General features: G+C 46.2%; 1 pseudogene; it reads left to right on the top strand.

Annotated features, from left to right (window-relative positions):
• Positions 1-6792: 6792 nt before the first annotated feature.
• LOC123323509 lies at positions 6793-6886 on the top strand (annotated as a pseudogene).
• The last annotated feature ends 12114 nt before the right edge of the window (positions 6887-19000 follow it).

Raw genomic sequence — 19000 nt, 5'->3', positions numbered from 1 at the left:
TAAATAAAATCTTTAAAAAGAAAAGACCTCAAGATTGTACAAAAAAAAAAAAAAAGTAATCTCTACACCCAACATGGGGCTTGACCTCACAGCCCCAAAATCAAGAGATGCATGCTCTTCCAACTGAGCCAGTCAGGCAGCCCTCTTTTTTTTAAATTGTAGTTGACATATTAGCTTCAGGTGTTCGACATGGTGATTCAACAACTGTATACACCGTGAAATGCTCACTACGGTGGGTATAATCACCATGCATCACCACACACAGTTATTACAATAGTATTGTTTTTTAAAGTTTTTATTCACTTATTTAAGTAATCTTTACACCCAATGTGGGGCTCCAACTACCCACCCTGAGATCAAGAGTCACACACTTCACCGACTGAGCCAGCCCAGAGCCCTGACAATGTTATTGACTAGATTTCTTGTGCTGTACTTTTCATCCCCGTGACTTCCTTATTTTATAACTGGAAGTTTGTACCTCTTGATCCCCATCCCCTATTTCACCCATCCCCACCCCCCTGCCCTCTGGCAACCATCAATTTGTTCTCTGCATTTATGAGTCTGTTTCTCTCTCTCTCTCTTTTTTTATTGCCTGCCTTTTTTCCCCAATGTATTTATTTGTAAGTAAGTAATCTCTACACCCAACGTGGGGCCCGAGCTCAGGATCCCGAGATCAGGAGTCCACACGCTCCACCGACTGAGCCAGCCAGACGCCCCTATTTCCTGCTTTTGAAAAGCTTAATGTATCACTTTGCTTTAACAAGAAAAGATTCATCGGGACCACAGGATACTGAAGGTTAACTGGGCAGTGATATAGACCTAGGTTTAAAACAGCTTTTAAAGAAACGACTACAATCAGTCACGTAAGAAGTATTTATTGAGTATTTACTATGTGCCTGGCCCTGTTCTAGGGACTGTAGACATCAAAGGAAAAACTGCTCTGATATTCTGCATTCAACTGAATGAGAAATGAGATACCACGTTGATCCGTATTCTTACAAATTTAATCTGGTTTTTTTTCTTAACTTTTTCAGGATTTTTTTTTTTCTTTCGATCCTTGTTCTCTCGAAGTTTCACTACTATTTCGATGGCTCGGAGAAAGCATCAAGCTAAGTGGACTAGAAATGTCAGGACTGGGGCGCCTGGGTGGCTCAGTCGGTTAAGCGTCTGCCTTCGGCTCAGGTCATGATCCCAGGGTCCTGGGATCGAGCCCCGCATCGGGCTCCCTGTTCGGCAGGAAGCCTGCTTCTCCCTCTCCCACTCCCCCTGCTTGTGTTCCCTCTCTTGCTGTCTCTCTCTCTGTCAAATAAATAAATCAAATCTTTAAAAAAAAAAAAAGAAAAGGAAAGTCAGGACTACCAGAGCAGATGGTGGAAGAAGGGTCAAAGATGAAGGCCTGCTGGACTGAGTCTATGATGTGGATCTGGGAAATCCCCACAAAAACCCACTGAGGACGATGTCCCCTGCGAGGGCCCAGGGGATCCTCTGTTCACCAAAGTGATAAGGAATGCCTTGGTGAGGGGCCCCCACATCACTAACAGGATGGGTGGTGGCGCTCCTCTGTCAGCCATGGCCAGTGGGTGCCAGTCAAGGAAGGAGGTGGATGGTGGGGCTGGGTGGGGAGTGAGGGGAACAAGAAGGGCCTTGGGATCAGCCTGGGGTGCTGCACCCACCCTTCAGGTTGCCCAACACGAAGGTCCATGAGGGCTTCAAGATCAACAAAAACATCTACTCTCTTTTTTTAAAAGATTTTTTTTTAATTTTTTTTAAAGATTTTATTTATTTATTTGACAGAGACACAGCGAGAGAGGGAACACAAGCAGGAGGAGTAGGAGAGGGAGAAGCAGGCTTCCTGCTGAGCAGGGAGCCCGATGTGGGACACGATCCCAGGACCCTGGGATCATGACCTGAGCCGAAGGCAGACGCTTAACGACTGAGCCACCCAGGCGCCCCTATTTTTTATTTTTTTTAAAAGATTTTATTTATTATGTTGACCATCTTTTTATCTTTTTTTTTTTAAGTAGGCTCCACGCCCAACATGGGGCTCAAAGTCACAACCCTTAGATCAAGAGTCATTGGATGCTCTACCGACTGAGCCAGCCAGGCACCCCAGTGTTGACCATCTTTTTATGAGCTTGTTTGCCATCCTTATAATCCCTTTGGTGACGTATCTATTCAAATCTTTTCCCCATTTAAAAAAAATTAGGCTTAAAAATATAAAAAAAAAAATTAGGCTTCTTTTCTTTTTTTTTTTAATTTTACTAATTTTTTTGACAGACAGAGATGGAACACAAGCAGGGGGAGTGGGAGAGGAAGAAGCAGGCTTCCCGCCGAACAGGGAGCCCAATGTGGGGCTCGATCCCAGGACCCTGGGATCATGACCCGAGCCGAAGGCAGACGCCCAACGATTGAGCCACCCAGGCGCCCCAATAAATAAAATCTTTAAAAAAAAAATCTTGTTTCTTGGTTTCTCTCTCTCTCTGCCCTTTGCTCATTTGTCTGTTTCTTAAATTCCACATGAGTGAAGTCATATGGTATTTGTCTTTCTCTGACTGACTTACTTAACTTAGCATAATATTCTCTAGCTCCAACCATGTGGTTGCAAATGGCAAGATTTCATTCTTTCTTATGGCTGAGTAATATATATATATAAACCACTTCTTCTTTATCCATTCATCTATTGTTGGATACATGGGGGGCTTCCATATCTTGGCTATTGTAGATAATGCTGTTATAAACATAAGGGTGCATGTATTCCTTTGAATTAGTGTTTTTATATTCTTTGGGTAAATACCCAATAGAGCGATTACTAGAAGGCAGTTCTATTTTTGATTTTTCGAGGAACCTCCATACTGTTTTCCAGAGCGACTGCACCAGTTTGCATTCCCACTGACAGTGCACGAGGGTTCCTTTTTCTCCACATACTTGCCAATACTTGTCTCTTTTGGTTTTGGTTTTACCCATTCTGACAGGTGTGAGGTGATATCTCATTGTAGTTTTGATTTGTATTTTCTTGATGATGAGTGATGTTGAACAGCTTTTCATGTGTCTGTTGGTCATCTGGATGCTTTCTTTGGAGAAATGTCAGTTCATGTCTTCTGCCCATTTTTTAAATTGGATTAATTGGTTTTTGGGTGTTGAGTTGTATAAGTTCTTTATATATTTTGGATAAGAGCCCAATATTGGGGAAAAAAAAAAAAGAACCCTATATTGGGTATGTCACTTGCAAATATCTTCTCCCATTCTGTAGGCTGCCTTTTAGTTTTTTAAAAAGATTTTATTTATTTATTTGACAGAGAGACACAGCGAGGGAGGGAACACAAGCAGGGGGAGTGGGAGAGGGAGAAGCAGGCTTCCTGTAGAGTAGGGAGCCCGATGCGCGGCTCGATCCCAGGACCCTGGGATCATGACCTGAGCCGAAGGCAGACGCTTAACGACTGAGCCACCCAGGTGCCCCTCACTGCCCCCTTTTTCAATCCTGTTTAAAACGACCTTCTACCAAGGAGTCTTTCCCGATGGACTCCTCTCCATTTCTACAAGCCTGAGTTCACTCCAGGCTCAGCTGCCCACTTTGCACTCCAATTGCTCCTGAGGGTTTGCCAGGCTCTGGGTGTGTTTCCATCATGTCTGGGCCTCCCATGGGGCAGGGATCAAGGTTCTTCCCCATGGGACCTCGGGGTTGACAGAACAGCTTGATCCATCAACCTGTTCTCCGACCCTAGCCTGGTTCAGCTCTCCACCCGGTTTCTGCCTTTTAGTTTTGTTGACTGTTTCCTTCGCTGTGCAGAAGCAATTGTTCCAACACTCTGTTGAAAAGACTCTCCTACCTCCATCGAATTTCTTTTGCATCTTTGGCAAAAATCAAATGTCAGCATTTGTGTGAGTCTATTTCTGAGCTCCTCTGCCCCATGATATGTGTGTCTGTTCCTTTGCCAGTACCACACTGTCTGGGGTACTGTAGTTTCGTGGGTGTTTTGTTAAGATTTTATTTATTCATCTGAGACACAGAGATACAGAGAGAAAGAGAGCATGAACAGGGGGAGCGGCAGAGGGAGAGGGAGAAGCAGGCTCCTCGCTGAGCGGGGAGCCCGATGTGGGGCTCGATCCCAGGACCCTGGGATCATGACCTGAGCCGAAGGCAGATGCTTAACAGACCGAGCCACCCAGGTGCCCATTGTTTTTTTGTTTTAAAAGATTTTATTTATTTATTTGACAGAGAAAGACACAGCCAGAGAGGGAACACAAATGGGGAGTGGGAGAGGGAGAAGCAGACTCCCTGCTGAGCAGGGAGCCCGATGCGGGACTCGATCCCGGGACTCCAGGATCATGACCTGAGCCGAAGGCAGTCGCTTAACCAACTGAGCCACCCAGGCGCCCCACCCAGGTGCCCGTTGTATATTTCTTTGGTTATCAATTCTACATCGGTTTCCAACGCGATTGAATTTTGTTTGTTGACCTTGTACACTGCAACCATGCTAAGCTTATTCATTAGTTCTAGGAGGGGTTTTTTGTTTGTTTTTCTTTTGTAGATTCCTTGAGATTTTCTACATAGACAATCTTGTTGTCTGTGAATAGAGGCAGTTTAATTTCTTCCTTTCCAATCTGTATGCCTTTTATCTTTTTTTAATTTAATTTTTTTTAATTTATTTATTCATGAGAGTCAGAGAGAGAGAGAGAGAGGCAGAGGAAGAGGGAGAAGCAGGCTCCCCGCCTAGCAGGGAGCCCGATGCGGGACTCAATCCCAGGACCCCGGAATCATGACCTGAGCCGAAGGCAGACGCTTAACCATCTGAGCCACCCAGGCGCCCCTTATCTTTTTTTTTTTTTTTGTAAGCTCTATGCCCAATGTGGGGCCAGAACACTCAGAACCCCATGATCAAGAGTCATTTGCATGCTCCACTGACTTCTAGGCACCCCTTACCTTTTTTTTTTAGAGAGGGAGAGAGAGGGCAGGGAGGGGCAGAGGGAAAGAGAGAATCTCAAGCAGGCTCCATGCCCAGCCATGGGGCTCAATCTCACAACCCTGAGATCATGACCTGAGCCAAAATCAAGAATTGGATGCTTAACCGAAGGAGCCAGCCAGGCACCCCCAAGGTCTTTGTTTTCCCAAGAAGTTCCTGAATGGTCCTTGATTGCTTCAGTTTCTTTTCTATGCTCCAATTCAGCATCATACTAAAGATCAGATGATTTGGAGAAAAATTAATTTGTGCAAAACATAACCAAGGAAGATTTAGTTAAATTATAGGTTTTCTTTCTTTTTTTTTTTTAAGATTTTATTTATTTATTCATGAGAGACAGAGAGAGAGAGAGGCAGAGGGAGAAGCAGGCTCCCAAGGAGCAGAGAGCCTGATGCGGGACTTGATCCCAGGACCCTGGGATCATGACCTGAGCTGAAGGCAGACGCTTAACCATCTGAGCCACCCGGGCGCCCTCTTTTTTTTTTTTTTTTTTAAAGATTTATTTATTTATTTGGGAGAGAGACAGAGACCATGTGCCAGAGTGGCAGAGGGAGAGGGAAAAAGAATCTCAAGCAGACTCCAAGCTCAGTGCAGAGCCCAACTCGGGGCTCAATCCCATGATCCCGAGATCACGACCCGAGCCGAAACCAAGAGTTGGAAGCCCAACTGACTGCACCACCCAGGTGTCCCTATAGGCTTTATTTCAGCACACTCCATTGATAATAAAATTCATAATTCAAGTAACATCCAGAGGTCTTTAAGCATTTAATGGTTAGAGACCAAACCTATTTGGGGTAGATCATAGAACTGGCCCTAATTCTCCACTCTTCCCTATATCCATGCCCATGTGCACTGTGACTTCAACAGTTTCTCCCATCAAGAGGTGGAGTCTACTTTTTCACCCTTTGAATCTCAGCTGCCCTTGGACTTGCTTTGGCCTATAGGACAGTAGCGATGTGATGTAAGCAGAGGCTTGAGACAGGCTTACATATGCTGCTTTTGGGAACTCTAAGCCTAGGCTGGACTGCTGGAGCAGGGTTGAGCCAAGCCAACAGAGGCCGCTCTTAGACTTACCTGCCTGCCATCTGCCAGATATGTGAGCAAGGCCATCCTTTACCCTCCAGCCCCAACTGAGAAGGTACCCGAACCACCCAGCTAGCCCACAGAATCATGAGAAATAATTTAAGTTTTATTGTTTTAAGTCACTAAGTTTGGGGACTGTTTGTTATGCAGCAAAAGCCAGCTAATAGGGGCGCCTGGGGGCTCAGATGGTTAAGCATCTGCCTTCAGCTCAGGTCATGATCTCCAGGTCCTGGGATTGAGCCCCGTGTCGGGGCTCAGCAGGGAGTCTGCTTCTCCTTCTCCCACTCCCTCTCCCCTTGCTTGTGCTCTGTCTTTCTCAAATGAATAAATAAAATCTTAAAAAAGCCAGCTAATAGACAATTCTAGAATGATTTATATAACACCAACATGAAAATGGAAAAAGATATTTTTAAGTAACCCCTTGCTGTCGTTCAAACATCATCAAAAAAATCTTTGCATAGAGCTTCTTTTTGGAAATGAAGGAAAAGTTTATTTCTTTTTTTTAAGATTTTATTTATTTATTGACAGAGAGAGACACAGTGAGAGAGGGAACACAAGCAGGGGGAGTGGGAGAGGGAGAAGCGGGCTTCCCGCCGAGCAGAGAGCCTGATGATGCGGGGCTCGATCCCATCACGACCCGAGCCGAAGGCAAACGCCCAACGACTGAGCCACCCAGGCGCCCCTAAATAAAATCTTAAAAAAAAATTTAAGGTGTTTGCACTTCAAAAGACACTAAGAAAAGGAAAAGACAGTGCTTGCTTTGGCAGCACATACACTAAAATCGGAGCAATACAGAGAGGATTACCGTGATTGACACACAAATTCGTGAAGTGTTCCATATTTTTTTTTTTTTAAAGATTTTATTTATTTATTTGTGAGAGAGAATGAGAGACAGAGAGCATGAGAGGGAGGAGGGTCAGAGGGAGAAGCAGACTCCCTGCCGAGCAGAGAGCCCGATGCGGGACTCGATCCCGGAACTCCAGGATCATGACCTGAGCCGAAGGCAGTCGCTTAACCGACTGAGCCACCCAGGCGCCCCAAGTGTTCCATATTTTTACAGAAAAAAAGTAATACCCATTAAAATGATAAAATTAAGGGCTCAAGCCGGCAGAGCAAGTGACTGTTTTTTAAAACAATTTTTAAAAATATTTTATTTATTTGTCAGAGAGAGAGAAAGAGAGAGGACAAGCAGGGGGAGCGGCAGGCAGAGGCAGAGGGAGAAGCAGGCTTCCCACCGAGCAGGGAGCCCGATGCAGGGCTCGATCCCAGGACCCCAGGATCATGACCTGAGCCGAAGGCAGACGCTTAACCGACTGAGCCACCCAGGTGCCTTCATAGGCTAGTATTCATAGCAGTGTTATTCATAAGAACAAAAATCCAGAAACTATCCATATGTCTATTACTGATGAACGGATAAACAAAATGTGGCACCTCCGATACGCAATGGATTCCTATCAGCAATAAAAAGGAACAGAACACTGACAACATGGATGAACCTCAACAACATTGCACTAAGTGAAAGAAGCTAGATACAAAGTTCCATATGTTGTATGAGTCCATTTATATAAAATGTCCATAAAAGGCAAATCCATAGAGACAGAAAGGTCAGTGGTTGCCTGCGACTGGGGGTCGGGAGTGGGCAGTGACTGCAAGTGGGCTTGCGGGAAATTTTGGAGCTGATGGAAAAGTTCTGAAAGTGGCTTGTGATGATGTCGGCGCGAGGCTATAAATGTACTAAAAATCATTAAACTGTACACTAACAATGGGTAAACTTTGTGATATGGAAGCTGTACGCTGATGAAACTGTAAAATGTGCCCAGTGCCAGGAAAGACGGGCAGGTTTTATCTTGCCCCTGCAGCCCCGACACCTCCAACCACAGTGTGTGTGGCCGGAAACCAAGACCAGGGTTCACCCTCGCGCCACAGATGAGAGAGAGGGAGCGGGGGGTGCTGCAGCCGCAGCTGTTCTCCTGACCAGACACTGCCAACCTCCCCAAGGCCTGGCCATTAGAAATGTGAGGAGCTTCTCCAGAAGTCTTTGCGACAAAATCTTTCTTTCTCTTGGCTTGAAATCCGACTTTTCCAGGCTTCCACAAATATACCAGGGTTTCTGTACTATCTCCCTGTTTCCCCCCAATCATTACCGATGACAAGTGGGGTATGGCCACATCACTTTCTTCCTTTTTTTTATATTTTTTTTTTTTTAACTAGAAGTTTGTTCCTCTTCATTGTCTTCACCTAGACCACCCATCCCTCCACCCTCCTCTCCTCGGGTAACCACCAGTTTTTTTCTCTGTACTTATGAGTCTGTTTTGTTTTGTTTTGTTTTTTGTTTGTTCCTTTTTGTTTTTTAGATTCTACGTCTACGTGAAACCATAGGGTATCTGCCTTTTCTCTGTCTGACTCATTTCACTTAGCATTATACACTCTAGGTTCATCTATGTTGTTGCAAATGGCAAGAGCTCATTCTTTTGTTTTTAAGATTTTTTATTTATTTATTTGAGAGAGAATGAGATAGAGAGCATGAGAGGGGGGAGGGTCAGAGGGAGAAGCAGGCTCCCCGCTGAGCCGGGAGCCCGATGTGGGACTCGATCCCAGGACCCTGGGATCATGACCTGAGCCGAAGGCAGTCGCTCAACCAACTGAGCCACCCAGGCTCCCCAGAGCTCATTCTTTTTTTATGGCTGAGTAATTCTCCATTATATATATGTACCACATCTTCGTTATCCATTCATCTATGGTTGGACCCTTGGGTTGCTTCTGTATCTTGGCTATTGCAAATAACGCTGCAATAAACATGGGAGTGTGTATATATTTTCGAACCAGTGTTTTGGTTTTCTCTGGGTAAATACCCAACCGTGGAATTACTGGATCATATGGTTTTTTAATTTTTTAAAAATTTTTTTATTTATTTTTTTAAAAATTTTATTTATTTATTTGAAAGAGAGAGACACAGCGAGAGAGGGAACACAAGCAGGGGGAGTAGGAAAGGGAGAAGCAGGCTCCCCGCAGAGCAGGGAGCCCGATGCAGGACTCGATCCCAGGACCCTGGGATCATGACCTGAGCCGAAGGCAGTCGCTTAACCGACTGAGCCACCCAGGCGCCCTGGTTTTTTTATTTTTAACATTTTGAGGAAACTCCATACTGTTTTCCACAGGGGCTGCACAAGTTTGCATTCCCACTAACAGTGCACAAGGTTTCCCTTTTCTCTGCATCCTCGCCAACACCTGGTGTTTCTTGTCTTTTTTAAAATAATTATTCTTGGGCGCCTGGGTGGCTCAGATGGTTGGGCGTCTGCCTTCGGCTCAGGTCATGGTCTCGGGGTCCTGGGATCGAGTCCCGCATCGGGCTCCCTGCTCCTTGGGAGCCTGTTTCTCCCTCTGCCTTTCTCTCTCGCTCTGTCTCTCATGAATAAAAAAAAAAAAAAAAAAAAAAAAAATAATTATTCTTTTTTTAAAGGTTTTTATTTATTTATTTGATAGAGAGACAGCGAGAGCAGGAACACAAGCAGGAGTGGAAGAGGGAGAAGCATGCTTCCAGCCAAGCAGGGAGCCTGATGCAGGGCTGGATCCCAGGACTCTGGGATCATGACCAGAGCCGAAGGTAGATGCTTAACGTCTGAGCCACCCAGGCGCCCTCTGTCTTTTTGACAGTAGCCATTCTGACGGATGTGAAGTGAGATTTCACTGTGGGTTTGATTCGTTACTTCCCTGATGATGAGTGATGTTGAGCATCTTTCCATATGTCTGTTCTTCACACCCATTCCTGCTTCTGTGGATCTCCGGAGCCCCAGAGGATGACATGGATATATTCTGAGATTATGTCCTTCCTCCTTTTTTTATGTGAAAAAAAAAATGTTCTTTCTTTTATAAAATGATGGTGAGAAGTTAGAAGTTGAGGCTTTGTCAGTTTGTTAATGTCTTAAACTTGGCAAAATGGAGAGTTGGCCAACCTCTGCCCCCTCCCACACACTCACATACATGGCTACACCTGGTTTTTTTGGGGGGGGATTCATTAGTCCAAAAAAATGTGGCTAGTATCCACATTATATATCTAAATTTTCTTACACTTTAGAAACTCATGTAATATTTATCATAAAATAATTTATAATAGGAACACCAGGGTGGCTCAGTAGGTTAAGTGTCTGCCTTCGGCTCAGGTCATGATCCAAGGGTCCTGGGATTGAGTCCTGAATTGGTTTCCTTGCTCAGAGGGGAGCCTGCTTCCTCATCCACCTGCCACTCCCCCTGCTTGTGCTCACTCTCCCTCTCTGACAAATAAATAAACTTTAAAAATAAAGAAAATTATTTATAATGAAGTCACCGATATTCTCCATATTTTCTCTCAAAAATGGCAACTTTTATAGAAGGGTGGATCTGCTAAAGGAAAAACAGGAAAAAACAGGTGTGCCTGGGTGGTTCGGCCGGTTAAGCGTCCGACTCTTGATTTTGGCTCAGGTCATGATCTCGGGGTCGTGGGATCAAGCCCTGCATCAGGCTCCACGCTCAGTGTGGAGCCTGCTTGAGATTCTCCCTCTCCCTCTGCTCCTCCCCCGGCTCATGTGATCTCTCTCTAAAATGGATAAATAAAATCTTTTTTTAAAATAGGAAAAAACAAAATAATGGCCAAAAGTTGGGTCCGGTGCCAGGCACTGCCTCAAGAAAATGGCCAGAGGCAATCTTGGATGAATGAAATGAAGAAGAAGAGCAGGCTGGAGGTGCCCACCACACCAGGGCAGTGCTGGGCAAGCAGGAATCTCCATCTCTCAGAGCTTAGAGCACTGCTAAGAAAGTGGAGGTCCTGTGTTTGATTTGATGTTTTCTGCTGTGGGACCCAAGGCTATCATCCTTCTCCTGTAGCCCCACAAACACATAACAACAGAGAAAAGAACAAGAATTCTGGGTACGGTGGGACTCGAGGCACAGGAGACCACAAGGAGGTATTATCTAAGTGCCAAGAAGTAAATAATATGTAATGTAACAGTGATGATGGTGATGATGGTGATGGCAGAAAAAAAATGTAGAACTTGGACTCCTGGCTAGGGCGAACTCATTTAATCAACTGCATGGGATCTAATCCCAGCTGCTAATGTCCAAATGTTGTTCTCTAGTGGCCCCATTCTTTGCTTTCTACCATTTTTTTTTTAAGATTTTATTTATTTATTTGAGAGGGAGACAGAGAGAGATCTCGTGCGTGCGTGCGCGCGCGCGTGCACACACACACACACACACACAAGAGTTGGTGGGGAGCAGCTGAGGCAGAGGGAGAAGCAGGCTCCCCGCTGAGCAGGGAGCCCAACGCGCGGCTCAATCCCACAACCCTGGGATCGTGACCTGAGCCCAAGGCAGAAGCTTAACCGACTGAGCCACCCAGGCGCCCCCCTATCTTTTTTTTTTTTTTTTTAACTCTTTCCAAAATGTTTGTGTCTCTGGTTGGACTGTGATAAAGGGAAATAGCTATCCCGGCCCCCGGGGGTTCAGCCCAGAGCCTGCTCTTTATCTTGCACACGCTGTGTCCTTCCCCTGGGATGAATTTCTGCAGATGAGAGGCCGGGCGTTTCATTATCCTTACACACTGCCTGGCAGACTGCCTTGCGCAACAAGGTCTCTAATAAATGTGCTTTGAAAAACAACCTCTGGAGGACTGCAAGGGAGCAGACGGGGGAGCATTCAGTGGCCGAGGAAGGCCTAAAATCTATGCCATGTCTCCGGGCAGATTTTAAACACGTGTCAACTGGTTAGTAAAGGACTCAGTTAAAGGGACAAGTCTTCAGCGGGATCCCAGTATGTTTTCCCCTTTGATTCCCATCAGACATCGACTTTGGCTACTCATTTTCCCAGAGAGTGGCAGTAGGAATCTCTCCGTGGCCCAGACTTTGCCAAGAGGGGGCCTTCAGGAGGTTACTCTGCGACAGGGGGTAGTGGATGCGGTCTTCCCGTTAAAGAGCCTGAACCTGATTTCTTCTCTCTTACAGGAGTGTGAAGGGTGGTGTCTCGGGGAGCAGAAGGGAGTAGGGAGAGAGCTGGGGGAGCAGCGGGTCTCCTCCCAGCTGTCACCCAATTAGAAAGCCGGAGATTTATCAGAAGGCGAGAAGACTCACAGGGCCAGGCCAAGGGTTCTCTTTGTTCTACCTCTTTTCCCATGCCAGAACCAAAGGGGAAAAAAACCCAAAACACGTCAAAGGACAAGAATTAATGGTGTCAAATAAATACCATTAGGGACAGAGGCTTCTCAGTCTGTGATAAGAGCTGTGCTGCTCGGCCTGGGGCTGAAGTTCATGGTGCTTTGGGCAGAGGCAAGCCGCTGATGCCTCCTGGGAGTGAAATCCACAACTATCAGACCAGGAAAAGGTGAATTAGGGTCTGAGAGACAAACGCATCACTGTCCACATTTATAGGAAAGCAATACATTATCCAGCAGGCACCCAACCTCTACCTTCCTCCATCTTTTCGTCTGACCGGCCCCAAACGCCGTGGAGGGAACACAAAAATATGAGTCACTCATTATTCCTGTCCTCACATCGCTTCCAGCCTTCGCAGGGAGCTCATCCCCGTCCAAAGAGAGAACCAGCCAAGTGAGGACGGGAGCCGGGAGTCAGGACAAAGGGCAATGTGTGACTGAGGAAGCGGAGACAAGGGGACAGGTGGCATGCAAAATGCCTTGGAACTACTGGCAAATAATAGATCACCTGCAATAATTACTCTCTTGTAAATAATAAATCACTCACAGGTAAAAGTGTGTGTATTTAGCCTTTGCATCAGCATCAGACTCTAAAGGTGTCAGGCTTGGGGCGCCAGGGTGGCTCAGTCGGTTCAGCGTCTGACTTTTGATTTCGGCTCAGGTCACAATCTCAGGTCATGATCTCAGGGTCATGAGATTGATCCCAGAGTCAGGAGTTAGGCTCCGGGCTCAGGGCGGAGTCGGCTTCTCTCCCTCTGCCCCTCCCCCCTGCTCCCGCACGCGTGTTCTCTCTCTCAAATAAATAAATCTTTAAAAATAAATAAATAAGGGTGTCAGGCTCAATTCTCCAGTCCATAATTTATATTCATATGATTGTTCTCATATTTGACTTGAGAACATTATTTGGATGAAACAATTTGTTTCATCTCTGATGACATCAGTTGATTTTCCTTTCCCTAGCTGCCCTCCCTCCACCCCATCCTCTCCTCCAGCTCAGGGCACTCTGCATTCCCATCATTTTCTGGAATGTCTCCCTAACCAGCAGTGAACTCACAAGGGCGGGTCTCCTTCCTGTCTGTACTCTGTCTCCCACCTCAAGGAGGTTCAGCACTGGCCCGGCCCTTTGCAAGGAAGGAGACTGGGTGGGGGGTGGAAATCTTTGGAGTGCATCATTCACACCTTCGTTTAGTCACTCGTCCGATAGCTATTTTTTTAAAGATTTTATTTATTTATTTATTTATTTATTTTTTGAGAGAGAGAGAGAGAGAGAGCATGAGGCAGGGGGAGCGGGAACAGTGGGAGAGGGAGAAGCAGGCTGCCCCGCTGAGCAGGGCTCAATCCCAGGACCCCGAGATCATGACCCAAGGCAAAGGCAGACGCTTAACCAACTGAGCCACCCAGGCACCCCAATAGCTATTTTTAAAAAATTTTAAATAGACTCCACGCCCAGTGTGGGGGTTGAACTCACAACCCTGAGATCTCAAGTCGCAGGCTCGAGCCAGCCAGGCGCCCCTCTAGTAGCTATTCCTTTAATGTCTCCCATATACCTGATATTGTGAAATAAGGCTGAAAGTCTTGCCCACTTACTGCTTACAGAGGAGGAATACATGAGTTCATGAGAAGGCAACAGAACCTGAACTCAGCGTGCCCGGGAAGGAGTTCCGGGGAGAGTGGGATCTCAGCTAAGATCTGAAGAATGAATAAGAGTTCGCTAGATGAATGGGCTGAGAGGCTGGGTAATGGGACCAGAGTTAAGAGGACAGGGGCCCAGCCTTATTTGTGCTGACTCTGTGACCTTGAGCAAACAAATCACCTCTATTTTCTGAATCTGTTTTCTCATGAGTAAAATGGGGACAAAATAGCCCCCTTGTGGGTTTGTCGTGAAGGTTAAGGGGGAGAATGTAGATAGAGCATCCTACAGAGTGCCTGGCACGTAGTGGATGTTCAGTAGACATCTGATGGAGTAGAGCCTGCTTCTCCTTCTCCCTCTGCCACTCCCCTGCTTGTGCTCTATCAAATAAATAAATGAAATCTTTAAAAAATATTTGTTGAGGGGCGCCTGAGTGGCTCAGTCGTTGGGCATCTGCCTTCGGCTCAGGTCGTGATCCCAGGGTCCTGGGATCGAGCCCCGCATCGGGCTCCCTGCTCCGTGGGAAGCCTGCTTCTCCCTCTCCCACTCCCCCTGCTTGTGTTCCCTCTCTCGCTGTGTCTCTCTGTGTCAAATAAATAAATAAAATCTTTAAAAAAAATATTTGTTGAATTTTGATTAGCTGGATCTAATGCATTCCATAAATTTTATAGGTGGTCCTCTCCTGCCTAAGATTGAATCCCAAACTCTTGTGTGGTAACTTCATTGAACTACTTGAGAAAAATAATTGGGTATGGAGGAAGGGGGTGTCACCTACCGCATCACCTCAATCCCTCCACAATATTAGGTTTTTCCCCTTGAGGCCCCTGACCAATCCATGGCTCTGTGAGCCACACGAATACTTGCACACCTGGCTGTGTGTGAGTGCGCATGTAAAGTATATACACACGTTTGTTTGCCTGAGTTTCTGGAGATCTCTCAGCCTTGTGGTTCAGCTTGCCCTCTGCAACGGGGGGATGGATTTGTTTGCTATTTCAATGAATATTGGACACAAACCTACTTGCTGCTTAATCAAAATATGCAACGGAAAGTCTCAGCCTGAAATTCAATGTTCATTTGGCCAGGGAAATAATCCTTTTAATAACATTGCATTAGAGAATGTCTTTGAAAGTCTTCAGCAGAAACCACATATCTTTTTAAGACTTATTTATTTATTTGAGGGGCGCCTGGGTGGCTCAGTCGTTAAGCGTCTGCCTTTGGCTCAGGTCATGATCCCAGGGTCCTGGGATCAAGCCCTGCTCCGCGGGGAGCCTGCTTCTCCCTCTTCCACTCCCCCTGCTTCTGTTCCCTCTCTCACTGTGTCTCTCTCTGTCAAATAAATAAAGTCTTTTTTAAAAAAGACTTTATTTATTTATTTGAGATAGATAGCTTCCCGCTGAGCAGGGAGCCCCACACAGGGCTCGATCCCAGGACCCTGGGATCATGACCTGAGCCAAAGGCAGACACTTAAGCTTAACCAACTGAGCCACCCAGGCACCCCAAAATCACGTATCTTTATACAAGGAGGGACTTGCCCTCACCCAATGCCAACAAGTTGCTGATGGAAATTATGTATTCTAACGTTATGGATTTGGTTTGAAAACAAGCAAACATTATGACTACTCTTTGGCAGTGGAAAGAGCTCTGTAATACACTGAGTGTATATATTCAAATAACCAGGCAATTTTTACACTTTCTCTCTAGATCTTGAAGAATGCTCTTTCTACATTTAAAATTATACAGCACCTTCAACTGGTTATCCAGACTAATAAGTAGATACTCAAATGCTATACTATCACTTGCCCATAATATACCTTGTAGTGAACAGTTCCCCTGGTGAAGCCTCATAATTGCTTAAAGAAACCTTTCTTGGGGCACCTGCGTGGCTCAGTCAGTTAAGTGTTTGCCTTCGGCTCGGGTCATGATCCCGGGGTCCTGGGATCAAGCCCCGCATCAGGCTCCCTGCTCAGCGGGAAGCCTGCTTCTCCCTCTTCCACTCCCCCTGCTTGTGTTCCCTCTCTCACTGTGTCTCTCTCTGTCAAATAAATAAATAAAATCTTAATAAATAAATAAATAAATAAATCGATTACAAGATATTTTATTCCAATTAGTTGTTTTCATTTCAACACATGGTTTCTTTCTTCTGGGAAAATATATCTTTGGGATGAGGCTCAGAAGCTGCCTGGCCACTCAACCGCAGCCTGGTAACTATTTTGACTCTCTTTGAAACCCGAAGGGCTAAGGCATTTAGGGCTTTCACAGCAGATATTCAGAGCCTTAAGGAGGGAGGAGAAACTCTGGTACCTGGTCTCACCCGGCGCCAAATACCCTGCACTGCTATAATTCTTTTGTAATTCAAATTTTACACAGAAGTTCATCTATCTTTGATAAGACTATTACTACTTATTCAGGAAAGAAAGCTTTGAAAAGATGACTTTTTTTCCTTTTTTTAAAATCCCTGCCCCCCAAATGTCCCAGCTGTGCAATCCTGCCCCACCCCACCACCCCAGTGTGTAGCTAGCCCCCATGCCCAGCCTCCTGAATATTTGTAAACATTGACAAAATATCTTTCAGTCACAAATAAAAAAAATCAAAAGTGAAAAAATAGCTTTAAGAGATTTTGCTTCGATTTTAAAAGACCATCGGTGGCCAAAAATAAATACATTTCAAAGCTTCCTGACTAACTTGCAGGACTCAGGCAAGTTATGCTAACACTATGCATATGTGCATATTTATCCCCAATTTCCTGAAAGCTCCACTTATCATAAGATTATAAACACACACGCATTGTTTTCCCATAGTTGCCAAACCTAGCAAATAGACACAAAACAACTTTTTTTCTCAAGTTGCTTGTATTCAAGATCTAAACTGGGTTTGCTGGTGAAGAAATTCGTGTAATTCAAAGGGCTACCGACATAACAAAGCGAGCCACATTTATTGGAGGTTTTCTTTCAGCTTTTTATTTTTTGCAAATGGTCTCATTCTTTTATTCACAAGCTGAAGATTTTCTTTTGTTTCCCTCCGTCGTCTTCAATCATACCACTTGGGGGTGTATTTCTGGAAAGAGAGTGCAGAGCTCTTGCATGTTGGGCTACACCATACTATAACTATTAGGGCTACATCCCAAACAAATACAATGCACCTCCTGCCAACAATGGCCCTTGGGTGAAGATACTAAACTGAAGTATGTGTGTTACAAACCCAGCCACCATCAGAAACATTCAGTGATGACAAAGTGCCCACACTTTAACCGAACCTTTGATTTGTTCTACCCAGCACCCCAAGCTCCCACATACACACTTAAAATAATGATCAGAGCTGATGCAAAAGCAGTGCAGGCAGTGCTGGGCATAGATTTGGAGTTTCCAAGCAAACTAAGGGAAATTTGCCCCTACCTGGTGAAGGCAGAGGGCTCAGGGCTCAGGCTTCCTAAAATTGAGGGCACCATGTGAAATTATCAAGCTACTTGCCTTTCAGCATGTGACTGACCCAGGACAGTGAACTGAGGTCCCACTCCTCCATCTACATCATCTATATCCCTATGAATCATGTATTTATAGTTATTTATATGTATTTTATAATGCACGTAATATATACTTATATTTTAATTTACATACATATATAATGTAAACATTGCCAACTTTAAAGCAGGTAACTGGCTATATCACCTACGATGTATATTAAATAATACATATCAATCACAACAATCCTGTCTCCTCTGGCCAGGCCTAATGCTCCAAAACCATTGCTTTGTGCATCGAAAACTGGGGAAAGTATTTATTCTCTTAAACACACTTTGTCAGATCCCTCGCCAGGAGGGACCTTAACTGCTGTAAACTTTAGTACATTGAATCCAAAGACCGTAAGACGTTCACTCTGCAATTTATGGTATTTAGGGAGAGCCAGACAGCCCACCTGCGCCCGTCCTACTGCGGCGTAATTTTATTAAACTAACTTCTGAGTATTTCCTAGAGTAGTTCCTAGAACCCAAACTCAAAGAACGCCTTCTATTTTGTGTTAACTAGAGAATAAAGGAACGCAAGAACCCTGGGGTGCAGGCACGAAAACCCTACTAGGTTTGTTAGAGTTTACAATTTCGAGTTTACACGGGGCGCCACGCCCCGGTGGGTCATCTCACTAACCCCCAAGGGGAAGCACCACCTTCTGCCCCTTCTTACAGGTGAACCCCTCTGAGCCCCCGGGGGTGGTACTCGAACCCGCGATGCGAAATCTCCCAAAGCCTTGCTTCAGCGGCCCGGCACCGCGGTCTGGCATCCACTGCACATGCTCCGAGTGCGTGACCAATGGCAGCCCGGCGCGCGAGAGCGGAGGCGGGCCGTGTTTGTCTCCGAGGCCCTGTGAGAATTCGGCCATCGACCAATCAGAGCCCACGGCAGTCTCCGCGCCTGCTCTCCGCCCCCCGCCGAGCCAACTGGGGGCTCGGGTACACTGACAGCGGCTTCTAGGGAATGGAAGGGGGGCGGTGAGAGTGGTTAAGATGGCGGATGTGAGCGAGGCCGAGGGCGCGACCAGAGCGTGAGGCGCTCCCGAGGCGGGTGGGAGTCAGGAGGACCGGACGGGAATCTTGGGACAAGCAAGATTGCGACATTCCCTCTCTATTAGGGATTGAGACAGCTGTCGCAATCCTCCCCCACAAACAAATGGTATGTTGTCAGGTGGCCGTCCCCTTCCTAGTGGTACGGTCCTGGGCGGACTGTTCCGTTTCGCGTTCCTCCCCACGCCCCTCTGGGGTCGTTCGAGGCTGCGGCGTTAACCCTCCTGGGGGTTCACATGGGCAAGGGTGTGGGCTGCCCTTGGGACGCACAGATGCTCCTGGAGTCACACACATGGGGATTTGGACCCTCAAGGGGTCACACACGCTCGGTGTGCACAGTTCTGGTGTCACAGACTAGGGAAGGGACACGGGGTCACAAACATTGCGGTCCAGGGAAGTAGCGAGCACCTGTCTAGGGAGAGTTGGTGACTTTGAGGGGGTGGGCAGTGTAGGGACTAGAAGGGGACCTTTGGCTCCCCCGCTGGCCCGAGGTTAGCAGCCACAAACCTAGAAGGGAAGGGGAGGGCTGGCTGGCAGTTTTCCTGTGCAGGTTCGGGGAGTAGGGCAGGAAGCAAGTGGTGGGTGGGACCTCCCAG

This window comes from Neomonachus schauinslandi, chromosome X (assembly GCF_002201575.2).
Source record: "Neomonachus schauinslandi chromosome X, ASM220157v2, whole genome shotgun sequence".
Lineage (NCBI taxonomy): Eukaryota > Metazoa > Chordata > Mammalia > Carnivora > Phocidae > Neomonachus > Neomonachus schauinslandi.
Note: the sequence above shows the minus strand (reverse complement) of the source record. Positions and strands in the feature narration are given on the sequence as shown.